This window comes from Tamandua tetradactyla, chromosome 2, assembly GCF_023851605.1.
Source record: "Tamandua tetradactyla isolate mTamTet1 chromosome 2, mTamTet1.pri, whole genome shotgun sequence".
Lineage (NCBI taxonomy): Eukaryota > Metazoa > Chordata > Mammalia > Pilosa > Myrmecophagidae > Tamandua > Tamandua tetradactyla.
The window spans coordinates 75,764,673-75,783,387 of NC_135328.1; the positions used below are offsets into that span (position 1 = coordinate 75,764,673).

The 18,715-nt window shown below is 37.9% G+C and overlaps 1 pseudogene; it reads right to left on the reverse strand.

The window, feature by feature from the left end:
• Positions 1 to 1,061: 1,061 nt before the first annotated feature.
• Positions 1,062 to 1,699, reverse strand: LOC143660851 (interferon omega-1-like; annotated as a pseudogene).
• Between the last annotated feature and the right edge of the window lie 17,016 nt (positions 1,700 to 18,715).

Consider the following 18,715-nt stretch of genomic DNA (forward strand, 5'->3'; position numbering starts at 1 on the left):
GTGGGAAAGGGTGGCCTGCCTCCACAGTCCTGAGTTTCAAGGATGGGCAAGTCAAGAAATCTGAATCTTTAGCAGGCATTGTTCTTGAATATCAAAGAGAACTCTTTCCACCTGGATGGCTAAGGCAGTGGAATCTGAAAGACTAGGATTCTTCATGACCATCTTGTCAGAGATGTACAAAGACATCTTCTAAAGGATGGGGGAAAAGACATCCCCGGGGATTTGTTTGAGCCTGTGAGATCCCGTTGGAATTCCCACAGGAGCCAATGGTTTACTCTTGCCATGATACTCACTGCTAAGGCATCTTTTGATTTTCCTGTGTAGCCCAGATCCCAAATGTAACTAATTTTATAAGGACTTTTGTATGTCCATGTCCTTTGCTGTCTGTAAGTTCCAGAAGGTCAGCAGGTGCTCACCTCTTTCTCAAGATTCTCTCTCAAAGGTCATTGAATGAATGAATGAATGAATGAATCCACTTCATTGCATAGTTTCCTATTCAGTTTACAGAATTAGCACCTTGAGGGAGTCCTTTATTTATTTATTTACTTATTTATTTATTTATAATTTCATTTTTTTGCATTGGCAGGCACTGGAAATCGAACCCAGGTCTCCCGTACAGCAGGTGAAAATTTTGCCCCTGAGCCACCCTCATACCACTCTGAAGTCCTTAATTTTTAAAGAACAGAAATGTCTTAAAACAAGTTTAATAACAACTTACTAAACTTCTAAAACAGTAAGTAATGTATTTATTACAAAGCAAAGGTGAACATAAATTTATATAAAAATAGAACATATAAATTAAAAAACATAAAAATTATAAATTACTTGGAATCCTTAAATAAATAAGTCATATTTTATAAAATAAAGTTCAGGTACAAGGCTTAGTTACAGTTCGCCAAATTCTGAAAATATTTGGGCATATAAATGCCTAATAATACTGATAAAAATTTGCTAGTTTTGAATGCAGTTACTTTATAACTGAAGCAAAAATAATTGTCTTTGAAATGACTGAAACATTAAGTCTGAGCCTGGAAGTCCATGTCTGGGAATCCGTTTCCTTCCTACTTCCTGAGTTTTCCTGTGAGCACATGAATGAAGAGAAGCCATCTCCTGATTTCCACTCTGACAACCTCCCAGGCACAGCTACTGTGTTTCTTCTCTTGCAGATAGAGATGGATTCTCTGGAAGTATCTCCTCAGTGCCAGTGTGGGGTCCTTCATTCCCAGGAGAGATTGTTCTCCTCCCATCTCCTGCAGCAAACAGGTCTCAAGGTCCTCCAGCTGGCGGTGAAGTCCTGAGAGGAGTTGTTCCAGGAGGGTCGTGTTCCAAACAGCAGAGGAGGCCTCTGTGTGGAAGAGGTTGAAGATCTGCTGGAGCATCTCGTGGACGACAGACAGGGCCTGGGCCTTCTGGACCCGGCTGGCCTCCACCATCTCCTGGGGGAATCTGAAGTCAGTCCTGTCTTCAGGCAGGACAGAAGGGAGATCTTCCCCATTTGTCCCAACACTGTGAGGGTCTCCTGCTTTCCCACGTCCAGGCTCTGAGGCAGGTCACAGCTGAAGGAGCTGATGGGGCTGGAGAAGATCATCACCAACACCATCAGTGAAGGGACTGAAAAAGCCATTGGTGAGTTCCAAGGAGACCCTCTTCTGGTTGAGATGGGGGACCGTGAGCTTCGAACCAGGTTCTCTGAGGACCTTCTTCCATGTGTGCCATTTAAATACTGAAGACAAAAAATTTCATTTTCTGAATTTCACCCAGACCTTTCCATTCCCCATTTTGGAATTTCCCTTCTTCACAGGCACCTGAGAAGTTGTATCAGTTGCATTTCTTTCTGTATTCTTACATTGAGAGTTCAGTTTACACATTAAAATATTAGAATTTTATTTTAATATTAAAATATTAAATGAGGTATTATTATTAAAATATTAAATAGTATGCTCATCATCTTAATGAACATTAATTTTTAATTTTAGGGCTGTCTGGTTCCGTTTTTGTCTATGTCCAGAATAATGTTGAAGAAATCATTCTTAGGCTTCTTTTTAATTCTTCTCCACACACCCCTGACCTAGATATCCTTCATGGAAGTGTTGATGTACTACACCAGGTATGAAAGATATGTCCTTTATGTGCATAGATCTACTTGTGCTTTCTGTCATATCCTCAACAGCAGGTACTTGGTATCTCCTTAAACAAAAGGGCTCCTGAGACTTCCTTCCACCCATGGGAGCTTTCACCTGGTCCATGCTGGTATAGCTGATGAAAGCTTGTGGAACTGAGAACAAGAGGAGAACCTCACTCATCCTTATCCCCATTGTCTAGCTGGGGTAGCCCCCACTTTAAGTTGATAATGAAACCACCCAAATTGGAACCAGATGTGGGGGGGACACACGCGTATGTGTTTGAACAGTTGAGTGGGTTGTTTGGATAGTGGTTTCTAATTCAAAGAGGTGTGCTTATGGCTGTAACCTCCATTTTTATTATGTCTCTCAAAGCATCCTCTCAGCTCACCTGTATGTTCTTACATGGACTACACTCTCCCTTCAGGGCCTATATTGGTGGAATCTAGCTTAGCATTATAAAATGCTAATAAAACTCATATAGTCATCTCCCTGAAAGTAAGGAACATGTCAACACACCTTTACCAGAACTCTTTAGAAAACCCTGCATTTTGTGGTTGGAGGTGTGGGGAGTAGAACTGCTGGGCATATGAGCCTAAAGCATTGTGTCTTCCAGGTTTCCTCCTTTCAAGTCAAGCATCATACAAACAGTTTGGTATGTATGTGAACAGCCAGCGTGGTCAGTAGTAACATACTCTTTTTCTCAGGCATATAATAAGTCTGATAGCCCCGCTCTTCATAAGGGTGTTCTCTATATAAATTCAAAATTAAACAATAACATCTGAGATAAATCTAAAGCAGAGCACCAGGTGCCTTCAAAACTGATTAAAATCACAGAACTCAATTCAGTTCTGACAAATCTTAGATACCTGAATGGTTTTCTCATTTACTGTTAAGTTAGTCATCAAGAACCAAAGGTTCCTGGTTTTATTGTATAATTGTCTAGAAAAATGAAATTACTCCAATTTTGCCTGGTTTGATACGTGGTGTGATTTCTGAGCCAAGGAAAGAGTTTGTATGATTTATTCATTTTATCAAATGTACCATCAGTGATACAAAGTTGACAAGTTGTTGACAGAAAGACAGCTGAAAACAATGACGTATGCTCAATATGAGGCTAGTTGTACATCCATTCAAATTTCCTTATTCACAACCAAAAGTAATACTCCTTCATTTTAAAATATCAATTTAAATCAAAAGATAAAATAAACTTAAAGACAGATACAATAGTGAGCACTAAGTATTTAAAACACTTTAAAAACCAGAACAACCAGAAAAATGGCAGTATAAAAATATTACTTAGTCTTACATATTCTCAGGTGTGAATTGAGATGATGAGGGAGGTGAAGCAACATAACCAACTGGCCTGGGATTCATGGCACCATAAATATGAGAAGAACCACCATATATTAAAAGCAATTGGATACCAGAAGGCACCAAAGGAATAACTTGGCATATCATAGTTTCATGATACACAGTTTGCCAAATTTGGTTTTCTTTATTCTACTTAATCGAGATAATTACTGAACTGCTCATCATTGCACTGAGCCAACACTACACCAGAATGATTAACCTGCCCTTCAGGGGAGTAAAGTGCAACTTTTGCTACTGTCCAGGTGCTCAAATAGTTAGAATATATCGACTGGGCTTATTACTTTGGGAAGAGACGTTGTCCAGCCTAGTCCATTTTTCTAGCTCAAATATCAAAATAGTGACTGTGACCATTATTTTTCACTTTTTTGCATAATTTAAAATTTGTTCCCTCTTCTATGATATTTGTCTTTTCACTGATTAAAGGTTTTCCTAACGCTTTTGTAATATTTCCCTTTTCACTTTGAGGTTTGTTGCAAACAGAGGAAGAGACAATGTAATGAAAAATAAAGTAGCATTCTCAGTATGATTTTCAAGAGGTCAGAATATCCTCTCTCTCTTTAAACATTCCTGGAAATTAAAAGCTTTGCACTAAGCATGGAAAAGCAATGCACTAAGGCAAATGGAAAGTAGATGCAGAATATTAAAAAAAAAAAAAAAAAGAGGAAGTGCGGTCTCATCTTCTGAAAATACAATATTACACAACTAACTATAGAAACACAGACCCAGGGTTAAGCATTCTGCAGGACGGCAAGTTTCGACCCAGTCTGTGGCTGAGACTATTGTAGCTGCACACAGCTCTTGACCTAGGGCAGCTGACTCTTAAAGCACACTGTTGCCTAAGGGGTTACATGTTTTCAACAGGCCTGAAGTGCTAGGTTACTCATCCTCTGAATATTTATTCCTTTTTTTACTTACTATGGGACAGAAACTGCTCTAGCTGCTGCTTCTGTGATGGATAGTGCTCTAAGGACACAGTATTAGTGCCCTCTGGGAGCTCACAGCCTAGCTGGAAATCAGAGGCAAAACAACTAGTTAGATCAATTACTTCATTACCAGCATGCAGAGAGCAGCTAAAGGAGAAGGCCAAAGAGAAGGTGGAAGGAGACCCACTTTATGAATAGCCACCACTTATATAATAAGTTGAAACTTATGACAAGTTAAGTTACCTCCGTTTTCTGTGTCTTCATCTATAAAATAACCATAATGGCTATATCTCAAAGGGAAACTTGAAGATGCAATGAACTTGTTTATGAAACACTTGTTGAAAGCCTATATATAATAAAATATGGCTGCCATTAATGTTAATATTGTAAAATAAATCTATACTTTACAAATTCAATAATGTCATGATAAGCTTTGAGTACCATTACAGGCCCAACAATCGCCCAAGAATGTGGTTGGAAATCATGTGTCAATAGAATATTTAGAAGATGAGATTATCTGCATTGCCACATGATGAGTGAGGGAAACCTTTCATGGCTAAAGGTTGAAGTTAAAGAGAACAGAGAGAATCACAGACACACTTAAATGTCTTTTAGGGAAGTCAGGACCTAGCTGCAACACAATTTATTTTTTTCCCCACACTTTTTTTTTAACAAATGATACCTGTGATGTTGTTCTCCAACAATATTATGAAAGTAAATATATCTTCAGTTAGTTAAAGATTAATTCATGGTATAATCTCGAGGTCCATATGCAACTTCTTTCTTAAAGAAGGGGGAAAGGTTTAAATAAGAAAAAATAAGAAGAAAAAAATCTTTATTGCATGAACTCTTTAATAATTCATGCTAAGCCAGTAAAGTCACTTTTTTGTTCATGAATTTTCCCCCTTCTCTGACATTGCCTAGACATTTCTCCCCAGGTAAAACCAAGAAGATGTGTAAAAACACATTTAAAAGCTGTGGTGGATACTATATTGGCACTTCTTGCTTTGGAGTCTTCCATCAGGTACTCATGTTGATAGACGTTCATTTTTAATTGAATTCAGAAACATCCAAAAACCTTAGGAAGGGAAACTAAAGGGGTAAACTAGAAAAACCCAGAAAATGAAGGTTTGTGTGCTGTGAGCACCAAGTGTCCCCACCACGTGCTGAGGCGAGGCTCCCTCTCCAGGCAGCTCTGCAGAGTCACCAGCTCCCCAGGAGCCCTCCCAGGCTCTGTGCTGATGGCTCTGCTGAGGCTCTGCCCCTTCCCCACCTGTTGTCCGGCCTGTGTCTTGCTGGAAGCCATGGCCATCCGGAACCTTCACACTGGTGAGTCAGATGGAGAGAATCTCCCTCCTGTCATGTGTAAAGGACAGGAATGATTACCGATCTTCTCACGTACTCATGGATGGGAACCAGTTTGAGAAGATGCCACCACTGTCCTGCCTGAGCTATTCCAGCAAATCTTCAACCTCTTCAAACACGTGGTTCTTCTGGGGCTTAGGATGAGACCCTGCTGGGCACATTCTTCACTAGATTTCATCAGCAGCTGGATGACCTGGAGACATGATTGGAGAAGGAAATGAAGGAAGATCAGACACCCCTGGGAAATGAGAACTCCAGACTGGCTGTGAGGAGGCACTTCCAAGGAATTCTTCTATATCTGAAAGAGAAGCAATTCAGTTCCTGTGCCTGGGAGGTGGTTCAGGTTGAAATCAGAAGGTGCTTTCTCTTCATTAACAAGTTCAACAGAAACCTCTGGAAATAAAAAGTTGTTAATTTTCAAAATTTCATCTGTTTAACTCAATTGCTACTTCCAATGCTGAGAGTGAAATCTTCATCACTGTTTTATGCCAGATTAAAAATAAGTCATGACAAATTTATGGAATCCTTATAAAACTGTAATGATTAGAAAAGAGATATGCATCTTTCATTTGCTATAACTGAAAAAACTTTTATAATACTTACTTAGCTATTTACATTATTTGACATATTTATGCTGTTCACAGTATTTAAGTATTTATTGTCCAGAAAGCATTTGTGTAATATTGCATTTTGTACAAGACTATACCGTTAGACTTTAAATTATGGGACATAAATGCAATTAAAAAATATTTCCTTGCTATGATGGACATTTTGAAGAGGTATTGAATTTGATATCCCAATCCATAACTTAGTGATAGAAAGAGATCTATGGAGAAAAGCTCAGTGCCTGGGCTCAATTATCTGCTTTGTGGCTGTAGCATAAGATACTTCATGTGCTAATGAAGAACTGAATGGGCCAAGGGGTGTTAGCTCTGTGACTATCTGCCGACCCCAGAGAGTGTGGGAAAGGTTTGAGGAAGGATGATTAAGCTCTACATATGTGACCAGGCTCTGTTCTCTCATTTCTTTCTTCTGTATTCCAAATATATCAAGTGCAAAATTGAACAATGTATCCCTATAATAAAAAAAATTTATTTTGAATTGTTATGATCTCTTAGTTTCTGACATAATTCAATATTCGTTATTTATTTGTCTCTGAAAGTTCACCTATGAATAATTATTGGTGGCATTTTTATCATTTTACTATTACTCACCTTATAAGGAATTTGGGCTCCTGCTGTAAACTTTATACTAGGTGTGGTGATAGGTGCTAGGGACACAAAGTTGAATAAAATTTTACACCTGCCTTCTGTGTGCTTATGTTCTTCTAGACAGCGAAGGAGAAGAAAGATCAACAAATGGTATATCCCTGAAAAATGAAGCACTTCTCCTAGACTCAGAACAGCATTCAATCTGAAATTACATTCTGATTAGCATGTAGTGTCCTTTTATAATCAAATCCTGATTAAATAGGAGACTGTACAAGGAAGCTCACTATCATTCACAAGAATTTATGAGGACATCCCACAATATCCAAGGATAGAGGATGGTAACTTCTAATTCTGTTAACTGAAGAGTATAAAAGTGAAGGCTACAAGCCATTCAAATTAGAAAGAAAAAAAGGAAAACTATCTCTATTGTCAGATGACATGATCTTAAATACAAGACATTCAAAAGAATCCACAAGAAAGTTACTAGAGGTAATAAATGAACTCATTGAGTACAAAATTGTCATTGCACAAAAGTCAGTTTGTTTCTATACATCAGCAATCTGAAATAGAGATAAGGAAACAATTCTATTTACAATAGCAGCTAGAAGAATACAATATCTAGAAAGAAATTTAACAAAGGATATTGAATTAGTAAGTTTTTCCAGAGAAACAGAACTGGATGTATATTTATGTGTATATTTTCATTGATATATCAAGGGATATTATAAGAACTAATGCATATGACAGTGGAGACAGATAAGTCTGAGTTCCATAGGGCATGGCACAAGTTGGGAAATCTGTTGAAGGTTTTAATGACTTCTCCAGGAGAAGCTATCTGAAGTAAAATAGAAATGCTTCTTTCTGAATGCTGAAATTATCAGTTCTCCCTTTAAGACCTTCAGTGATTGGATGAATTGTCTTTCATTTTTAACAGGCAAGCTCCTTTGTTGTTATAGATGTAATCTGTTATAGATGCAATCAACTGACTAATGATTTGAATCCACAAAATACCTTTATAATATCAGGCCAGTTTCTGTTTGCCCAAACTGGACACCATGAGCTAGCCAAGATGTGAAACACTTGTCCACCAAAAACTACAAAACATTGCTAAAAGAAATTAAAGAAGACCTAGGTAAATGGAAAAACATCCATGTTCATGGATTAGACAATTTAATATTGTTAAAAAAGCACTACATCCCAAAGTGATTTACATATTCAAGGCAATCTCTATCAAAGTCACAATGTCCAAAAATCCAAAAAAAAAAAAAAATACATAACAGATTTCTACTCACTGGAAAAAACACATATTCAATGATCCATGATTTTCTTTCCAAGGAAACCTATTGTCAAATCATGGGCATTACTGGCTAGTAGGCATTAAATAAGACCCAAGGCAAATTCCATTTGATGAATCCCAGAGACTGCACAGAGTTTTTTTTTTCAACTGTATATTATATTTGACTATGGCTCTTCTGATGAGACTGTTTTGTTTTTTTTTAAGATACAGTAATTTTAATTTTAAGGCTACAGTTAACCAACTTACGTTTAATCTCCTCATGCCGGTGAGCATAAACAACCAACATGGTAAGATTGAGCTTTGCTAGTTCAATTCCAGGGCGATCAATGTCAATCAATACCACATTTTCTAGATAAAGACAGCTATTCAAATTTACCCTATACCTTTTGATTGTATCATAAAATTGTCTCTTAAGAAAAAAATTGCTTAAACAAACTAAGTGGTAAGTTACTAACACAGAATATTCACCATGTGTTCCCCAACCTGCTGGGTTTTTTCTTTCTTTCTTTCCTTTCTTTCTTTCTTTTTTCTTTCTTTCTTTCTTTCTTTCTTTCTTTCTTTCTTTCTTTCTTTCTTTCTTTCTTTCTTTCTTTCTTTCTTTCTTTCTTTCTTTCTTTCTTTCTTTCTTTCTTTCTTTCTTTCTTTCTTCCTCCCTCCCTCCCTCCCTCCCTCCCTCCCTCCCTCCCTCCCTCCCTCCCTCCCTCCCTCCCTCCCTCCCTCCCTGCCTCCCTCCCTCTATCCCTCCCTTTCTCTCTCTTTCTTTCATCAACAAAGTAATACAGGAAAACAGACGTGGCTGGAACTGTATTTGTTGTGAGTGAGTTAGATCTAGATTCAGTGTGCTGCATTTATCACAGTGCCGCAGCTCTGCAGAGCACCGAGGTTTTGCTTTAAGGGACTTAACTTTGTTCAGAGAAAGTTGTAGCTATACCATTACTGATTTACCAGCCAAATTTCAAACACATGATAATGATTTTCTCGTTCCCTTTTATAATGAGCTGCCTTTACATGTAGTAATAAACTATAAGACACAGAAAATTGTGGGTATATATGTAATATTGAAAGCATGTAAGACAGATTTTTACTTTATTTTCTGTACTGGTCTTATTGGGACAAAGGAAATGTGCTGTAAAAATCATTATTCCACTTGAAAATTAGATGAAATATGGAGTGCCAGCTTCCTAGGTGTATAAAGGCCAAAAGAAAATTTAGTTGCAGAAATACTTGTTTTTCCAAATTCTGGGGTTCGGGGTTCTATTAGAATCAAAAGGAGATAAAGAAGATTCACCACTCCCAGACTCAAATGTATTTTAGATTTGTTTCTGTTTAAAATATATAATTCAACACTCCCACAGAAATGTTTTTTTACTACATGACTTTAACAGTGAACTAAAATGTATTTGGTCTTCCGTTATTGAAAGGTAGCTGTTTCAGTTTGCTAAAGCTGCCAGAATGCAATATACCAGAAATGGGCTGGTTTTTTCAAAGGGGATTTATTAGGTTATAAATTTACAATTCTAAGGCCATAAAATTGTCCAAACTAAGGCATCAACCGGAGACATATCTCACAGAAGAAAGGAAGACGGCATCCAGGGTTACTCTGTCACTTCTGAAGGCGTGTATTGACAACTGCTGGCCCTTCTCTCCTGGATTGGTTTCAAACCTACTCTCTCAGCACGTATGGGTCCTTCTGGCTTCTCCAGGGGCATTTTCTTTCTGAGTTCCCTCTTTCTATAAGCGATCTTAAAGGACTCCAGTAAAGGATTAAGACCCAACTTGAATGGGCTGGATTATATCTCCATGGAAACAACCTAAGCAAAGTGTCTCACCCAATACTAGGTCTGCCCTCACAAGAATAGATTAGAAGGACATGGCTTTCCTGGGGTGCATAATAGCTTCAGACCAGCACTGTATCAAAGCCTCTTTCTGTTTCATTGGTTTTGTTTTGTTAGTTTGATTTTGTTAGTTTTGTTGCTTCCAGAAATACATTTCATTAAACAGCTTTCATTTAACATGCCACTCTGATCTATGTTTTCAGATTTCAGTTTTATACATTTGTCTCTAAAGACATTAGTGAAATTACAGACTTCATATTCTGCTTTAAGGGGGAATAAATTCCAGAAAACACAACAAAACCAAAATCCAAATGTACTTTTTTGCAGAAATGAAAAAGATGATCCTAAAATTCATATGAAGCACAAGGGGCTCTGAGTAGCTAAAATAATCTTGAAAAAGAAGAACAAATTTCAAGGATCCAAATTTTCTAATTTCAAAGCATACTACAAAACTACAATGGTCAAAACAGTGTGGTACTGGCAAAGGATAGACCTTTAGATCAGTCAAACAGAATAGAAGTTCCAGAAACAAACCCATACATCTATGATCAACTGATTTTCAACAAGGTACTAAGACCATCTGATGAGGAAAGAATAATCTCTTCACCAGATGGTGTTGGGATGACAGGTTATCTATACATGCCAAGGAAGCAACACAAAAAGCAACTCAAAATAGGTCGAAAACCTAAATATTAGTGCTGAAGTCACAAAATTCCTAGAAGAAAGACAAATCTCACAGGGACAAATGTTCATGACTGGATTTACCTGTGAATTCTTGTATGACCCCAAACCAAAAGCAGCAAAAGAAATAATAGTGAATTGAACTTCATCAAAATTAAAATCTTTGAGCATCAAAGGACACCATCAAGAAAGTGAAAAGACCCACAGAATAGGAGAAAATATTTGCAAATTATATATCTAATAAATATCCAGTATCAAAAACATATAAAGAGACTTCCGGAGAAGATGGCAGCTTAGTAAGGTGCGCGCGTCTTAGTTCCTCCTCCAGAACAACTACTAAATAACTAGAAACAGTACAGAACAGCTCCTGGAGCCACGACAGAGACCAAACACACAGTGTACCCCAGTCTGGAACGGCTGGAGTGGCTAAGAGACTCCGCTGCAGTGAGGTCCCCGAGCGGCACGCACTTCCCTGGGCCGTGGCAGCTGGCGGCCGGAGCCCCTCCCTCCCTCCTTCCCAGGCCAGCTCGGAGCTTCAGATCAGCAGTTCCCCAAGCCGTGGCGACCAGCACCCCTCCCACAGACACGGCTTCCTGGGCCAGCTGGGAGCCTAGGATCAGCGGTTCCCCAAGCCGTGGCGGCCGGCGAATGGCGCCCCTCCCACACGCGGCTTCCCGGGCTGGCTGGGAGCCTCAGATCAGTGGTTCCCCAAGCCGCGGCGGCCGGGGACCTGAGCCCCTCCCACACATGCAGCTTCCCAGGCTGGCTGGGAGCCTCGGATCAGCAGTTCCCCAAGCCACAGTGGCCGGCATCCCTCCCCCACAGGCAACTTCCCAGAGGGAAAAGAAAGAGTCTCCAACAGTAGTAGAGACTGAGCTCAACCTAACACCAATAGTGGCATTAATGAACAACTTCTGACTACTAAAAATAGGCCCTCAGCTCAGGCGAAACTGATCAAGGTGGAAGTCGCCGATTGGGCTAACTGAAAAAGAGGAAAGGGGGTGAAACAGAGCCTTCTGCGGCTGTTTCTATGGAGGCTTGGTTGCCTCTGGGCTCAGCGCTGGGATTACACAGGTTGCAACTGCCCCGAATGCAGAAACAGGCTGCTTTCAGGGCTCTCTACTACCTGAACCTTCCCCGTGGGAGGGGTGAAACGCAACTCAGGTGGAATCCCTCTTTCAAGGAATTCAGATCCCAGGATTTCACAATTTGAAGCCATTAAAACCAACCTACAACCTTTCCTCTGTCTCCACCACACACCCAGCAGCGAGAGTCTTCCAAAGTTAAAGGAGCCACAACATCTTTTGCTGGTGGGACCCGCAGACAGACAAGCACCACATACTGGGCAGGATAAGAAAAACAGAGCCCAGAGACTTCACAGGAAAGTTTTTCAACCTGCTGGGTCCCACACTCAGGGAAATCTGATTAAATGCCCAGATGCCAGCAAAAAATAACAAATCACACCAGGAAAATTGAAGATATGGCCCAGTCAAAGGAACAAACCTATAGCTCAAATGAGATACAGGAGCTGAGACAACTAATTCTGAATATACGAACAGAAATGGAAAACCTCTTCAAAAACCAAATCAATAAATTGAGGGAGGACATGAAGAAGGCATGGGATGAACAAAAAGAAGAAATGGAAAGTCTGAAAAAACAAATCACAGAACTTATGGGAATGAAAGATACAGTAGAAGAGATGAAAAAAACAATGGAAACCTACAATGGTAAATTTCAAGAGACAGAGGTTAGAATTAGTGAACTGGAGGATGGAACATCTGAAATCAAAAAAGAAACAGAAACTATAGGGAAAAGAATGGAAAAATTTGAGCAGGGGCTCAGGGAATTGAATGATAATATGAAGCGCACAAATATACGTGTTGTGAGTATCCCAGAAGGAGAAGAGAAGGGAAAAGGAGGAGAAAAACTAATGGAAGAAATTATCACTGAAAATTTCCCAACTCTTATGAAAGACCTAAAATTACAGATCCAAGAAGTGCAGCGCACCCCAAAGAGAATAGATCCAAATAGGCATTCTCCAAGACACTTACTAGTTAGAATGTCAGAGGTCAAAGAGAAAGAGAGGGTCTTGAAAGCAGCAAGAGAAAAACAATCCATCACATGCAAGGGAAACCCAATAAGACTATGTGTAGATTTCTCAGCAGAAACCGTGGAAGCAAGAAGACAGTGGGATGATATATTTAAATTACTAAAAGAGAAAAACTGCCAACCAAGACTTCTATATCCAGCAAAATTGTCCTTCAAAAATAAGGGAGAAATTAAAACATTTTCAGACAAAAAGTCACTGAGAGAATTTGTGACCAAGAGACCAGCTCTGCAAGAAATACTAAAGGGAGCACTAGAGTCAGATACGAAAAGACAGAAGAGAGAGGTATGGAGAAGAGTGTAGAAAGAAGGAAAATCAGATATGATATATATAATACAAAAGGCAAAATGGTAGAGGAAAGTATTACCCAAACATTAATAACACTAAATGTTAATGGACTGAATTCCCCAATCAAAAGACATAGACTGGCAGAATGGATTAAAAAACAGGATCCTTCTATATGCTGTCTATAGGAAACACATCTTGGACCCAAAGATAAACGTAGGTTGAAAGTGAAAGGTTGGGAAAAGATATTTCATGCAAATAACAACCAGAAAAGAGCAGGAGTGGCTATACTAATATCCAACAAATTATACTTCAAATGTAAAACAGTTAAAAGAGACAAAGAAGGATACTATCTACTAATAAAAGGAACAATTAAACAAGAATACATAACAATCATAAATACTTATGCACCGAATCAGAATGCCTCAAAATATGTGAGGAATACACTGTAATTACTGAAAAGGGAAATAGACACATCTACCATAATAGTTGGAGACTTCAATTTGCCACTCTCATCAATGGACAGAACATCTAGACAAAGGATCAATAAAGAAACTGAGAATTTGAATATTACAATAAATGAGCTAGACTTAACAGACATTTATTGGACATTACACTCCACAACAGCAGGATACACCTTTTTCTCAAGTGCTCATGGATCATTCTCAAAGATAGACCATATGCTGGGTCACAAAGCAAATCTCAACAAATTTTAAAAGATTGAAATCATACACAACACTTTCTCAGATCATAAAGGAATGACATTGGAAATCAATAATAGGCAGAGTGCCAGAAAATTCACAAATACGTGGAGGCTCAACAACACACTCTTAAACAACGAGTGGGTCAAGGAAGAAATTACAAGAGAAATTAGTAAATATCTTGAGGCGAATGAAAATGAAAACACAACATATCAAAACCTACGGGATGCAGCAAAGGCAGTGCTAAGAGGGAAATTTATTGCCCTAAATGCCTATATCAGAAAAGAAGAAAGGGCAAAAATTTCGGAATTAACTGTCCACTTGGAAGAACTGGAGAAAGAACAGCAAACTAACCCCAAAGCAAGCAAAAGGAAAGAAATAACAAAGATTAGAGCAGAAATAAATGAAATTGAAAACAATAGAGAAAATCAATAAGACAAGAAATTGATTCTATGAGAAAATCAACAAGATTGATGGGCCCTTAGCAAGATTGACAAAAAGAAGAAGAGAGAGGATGCAAATAAATAAGATCAGAAATGGAAGAGGAGACATAACCACTGACCTCACAGAAATAAAGGAGGTAATAACAGGATACTATGAACAACTTTACGCTAATAAATACAACAATGTAGATGAAATGGAAAAGTTCCTAGAAAGGCATGAACAACCAACTTTGACTCAAGAAGAAATAGATGACCTCAACAAACCAATCACAAGTAAAGAAATTGAATCAGTCATTCAAAAGCTTCCTAAAAAGAAAAGTCCAGGACCAGATGGCTTCACATGTGAATTCTACCAAACATTCCAGAAAGAATTAGTACCAACACTGCTCAAACTCTTCAAAAAAATTGAAGTGGAGGAAAAGCTACCTAATTCATTCTATGAAGCCAACATCACCCTCATACCAAAACCAGGCAAAGATATTACAAAAAAAGAAAACTACAGACCAATCTCTCTAATGAAATAGATACAAAAATCCTCAACAAAATTCTAGAAAATCGAATCCAGAAACACATTAAAAGAATTATACATCATGACCAAGTAGGATTCATCCCAGGTATGCAAGGATGGTTCAACATAAGAAAATCAATTAATGTAATACACCATATCAACCATCAAAGCAGAAAAATCACATGATCATCTCAATTGATGCAGAGAAGCCATTTGACAAGATTCAACATCCTTTCCTGTTGAAAACACTTCAAAGGATAGGAATACAAGGGAACTTCCTTAAAACAATAGAGGGAGTATATGAAAAACCCACAGCTAATATCATCCTCAATGGGGAAAAATTGAAAACTTTCCCCCTAAGATCAGGAACAAGACAAGGATGTCCATTATCACCACTATTATTCAACATCGTGTTGGAGGTTCTAGCCAGAGCAATTAGACAAGAAAAAGAAATACAAGGCATCAAAATTGGAAAGGAAGAAGTAAAACTATCACTGTTTGCAGATGATATGATATATGTCGACTATATGTCGAAAACTTGGAAAAATCCACAACAAAACTACTAGAGCTAATAAATGAGTACAGTAAAGTAGCAGGTTACAAGATCAACATTCAAAAATCTGTAGTGTTTCTATACACTAGCAATGAACAAGCTGAGGGGGAAATCAAGAAACGAATTCCATTTACAATTGCAACTAAAAGAATAAAATACCTAGGAATAAATTTAACTAAAGAGACAAAAGACCTATACAAAGAAAACTACAAAAAACTATTAAAAGAAATCACAGAAGACCTAAATAGATGGAAGGGCATACCGTGCTCATGGATTGGAAGACTAAATATAGTTAAAATGTCAATTCTACCTAAATTGATTTACAGATTCAATGCAATACCAATCAAAATCCCAACAACTTATTTTTCAGAAATAGAAAAACCAATAAGCAAATTTATCTGGAAGGGCAGGGTGCCCCGAATTGCTAAAAGTATCTTGAGGAAAAAAAACGAAGCTGGAGGTCTCACACTGCCGGACTTTAAGGCATATTATGAAGCCACAGTGGTCAAAACAGCATGGTATTGGCATAAAGATAGATATATCGACCAATGGAATCAAATAAAGTGCTCAAATATAGACCCTCTCATCTATGGACATTTGATCTTTGATAAGGCAGTCAAGCCAACTCACCTGGGACAGAACAGTCTCTTCAATAAATGGTGCCTAGAGAACTGGATATCCATATGCAAAAGAATGAAAGAGGACCTGTATCTCACATCCTATACAAAAGTTAACTCAAAATGGATCAAAGATCTAAACATTAGGTCTAAGACCATAAAACAGTTAGAGGAAAATGTAGGGAGATATCTTATGAATCTTACAATTGAAGGCAGTTTTATGGACCTTAAACCTAAAGCAAGAGCACTGAAGAAAGAAATAAATAAATGGGAACTCCTCAAAATTAAACACTTTTGTGCATCAAAGAACTTCATCAAAAAAGTAGAAAGACAGCCTACACAATGGGAGACAATATTTGGAAACGACATATCAGATAAAGGTCTAATATCCAGAATTTATAAAGAGATTGTTCAACTCAACAACAAAAAGACAGCCAATCCAATTACAAAATGGGAAAAAGACTTGAACAGACACCTCTCAGAAGAGGAAATACAAATGGCCAAAAGGCACATGAAGAGATGCTCATTGTCCCTGGCCATTAGAGAAATGCAAATCAAAACCACAATGAGATATCCTCTCACACTCACCAGAATGGCCATTATCAACAAAACAGAAAGTGACAAGTGCCTGAGAGGAGGCGGAGAAAGAGGCACACTTGTCCACTGTTGGTGGGAATGTCAAATGGTGCAACCACTGTGGAAGGCAGTTTGGCAGTTCCTCAAAAAACTGAATATAGAATTGCCATACGACCCAGCAATGCCATTGTTAGGTATCTACTCAAAGGACTTAAGGGCAAAGACACAAACGGACATTTGCACACCAATGTTTATAGCAGCATTATTTACAATTGCAAAGAGACGGAAACAGCCAAAATGTCCATCAACAGACGAGTGGCTAAACAAACTGTGGTATATACATACGATGGAATATTATGCAGCTTTAAGACAGAATAAACTTATGAAGCATGTAATAACATGGATGGACCTAGAGAACATTATGCTGAGTGAGACTAGCCAAAAACTAAAGGACAAATACTTAATGGTCCCACTGATGTGAACCGACATTAGTGAATAAACTTAGAATATGTCATTGGTAACAGAGACCATCAGGAGTTAGAAACAGGGTAAGATAATGGGTAATTGGAGCTGAAGGGATACAGACTGTGCAACAGGACTAGATACAAAAACTCAAAAATGGACAGCACAATACTACCTAATTGTAATGTAATTATGTTAAAACACTGAATGAAGCTGCATCTGAGCTATAGTTTTTTTTTGTTTTTTAATATATTTTTTGTATTTTTATTTTTATTTTTTCTCTATATTATTATTTTATTTCTTTTTCTGTTGTCTTGCTAGTTCTTTTTCTAAATCGATGCAAATGTACTAAGAAATGATGATCATGCATCTATGTCATGATATTAAGAATTACTGATTACATATGTAGAATGGAATGATTTCTAAATGTTGTGTTAGTTAATTTTTTTTAATTAATAAAAAAAAACATATAAAGAACTCTTACAACTCAACCTCAAAAAGACAGATAATCCAATCAGAAAATGTGGAACAGCTTGGTGATTCCTCAGTAAGTTAAATATAGGATTACCTTAACTCCCAGAAATTTCATTCCTAGGTACAAACCCCAAAGAATTGTAAACAGGTACTCATAGTACAGGTACTATGCCCTTGTAAGTCCATAGCAGCACTTTACATTTTAACCAAAAGGCAGAAATAAATAAAATATCCATCAGTATATGAATGGATAAATAAAATGTGGTATGTTCATACAATTGAATATTATCCAGCCATGAAAAGGAATAATATACTGATAAATGTTGCACATGGATGAAACTTGAAAATATGTAAATGGAAAAAAAACAGAGACTATGAAATAATCAGAATAGGTAAATTCATAGAGGCAGTAAGAAGATTAGTAGGTGCCAAGGGTAGGGGAAAGGGAGAACGGGGAGTCACCGCTTACTCAGTGTGGGTCTCTTTTGTGGGTAACAAAATGTTTCGTAACCAGAGAAGGGTGAAGCCCACACAACATTCTGAAGGTACTAAATGCCACTGCTGTTCACTTCAAAATGGTTTATGCTACATCAATTTCACTTCAGTTTTTAAAAATGAAGGATATTAGAAGGTCTGTTTCCATTATTCTCCTATTCCTGTATTTCTCAATCTTGCTAGACCACTTCCCGTTTCCACGTATTTGTCCATGTTTTAGTCCCACCTCTCCTCTTCTGTGCCTGTCCAAACCCAGGCTGTCCTTTCGGCTTGATTTAAACCCTTCTCTCCTTTCCTTAAATCTTAACTGAAGCCATGATTATCCTACTTGACATATCGATCTAGATTGTCTTTTATTAATCTAATTATTTCCCATGTTTTTTTATCTTCCTAACAGATTGTAAATTTCTTAAGAGCGAGAAATTACCAGATTCTTTTCAGCGAAAGGATCTTTAAATGTTTACTGATCGTTCCTTCAGAGGAGCAATAACGATTTCCCCTTTCACACTGCAGGACAGTGCAGGCAAGTCCTAAAGATTGTTAAAGTGAAAAATTCAATCCATATCATCAAAGTTAGTTAGGATTACAAAAAGGGTTTGTGTGAATACATCCTTATTTCGACTTTTCTCTAATGTAATGGTCTTGTCTTCTTCTCCAGACATATGCCCTTTACTATCAGGAAAACTTC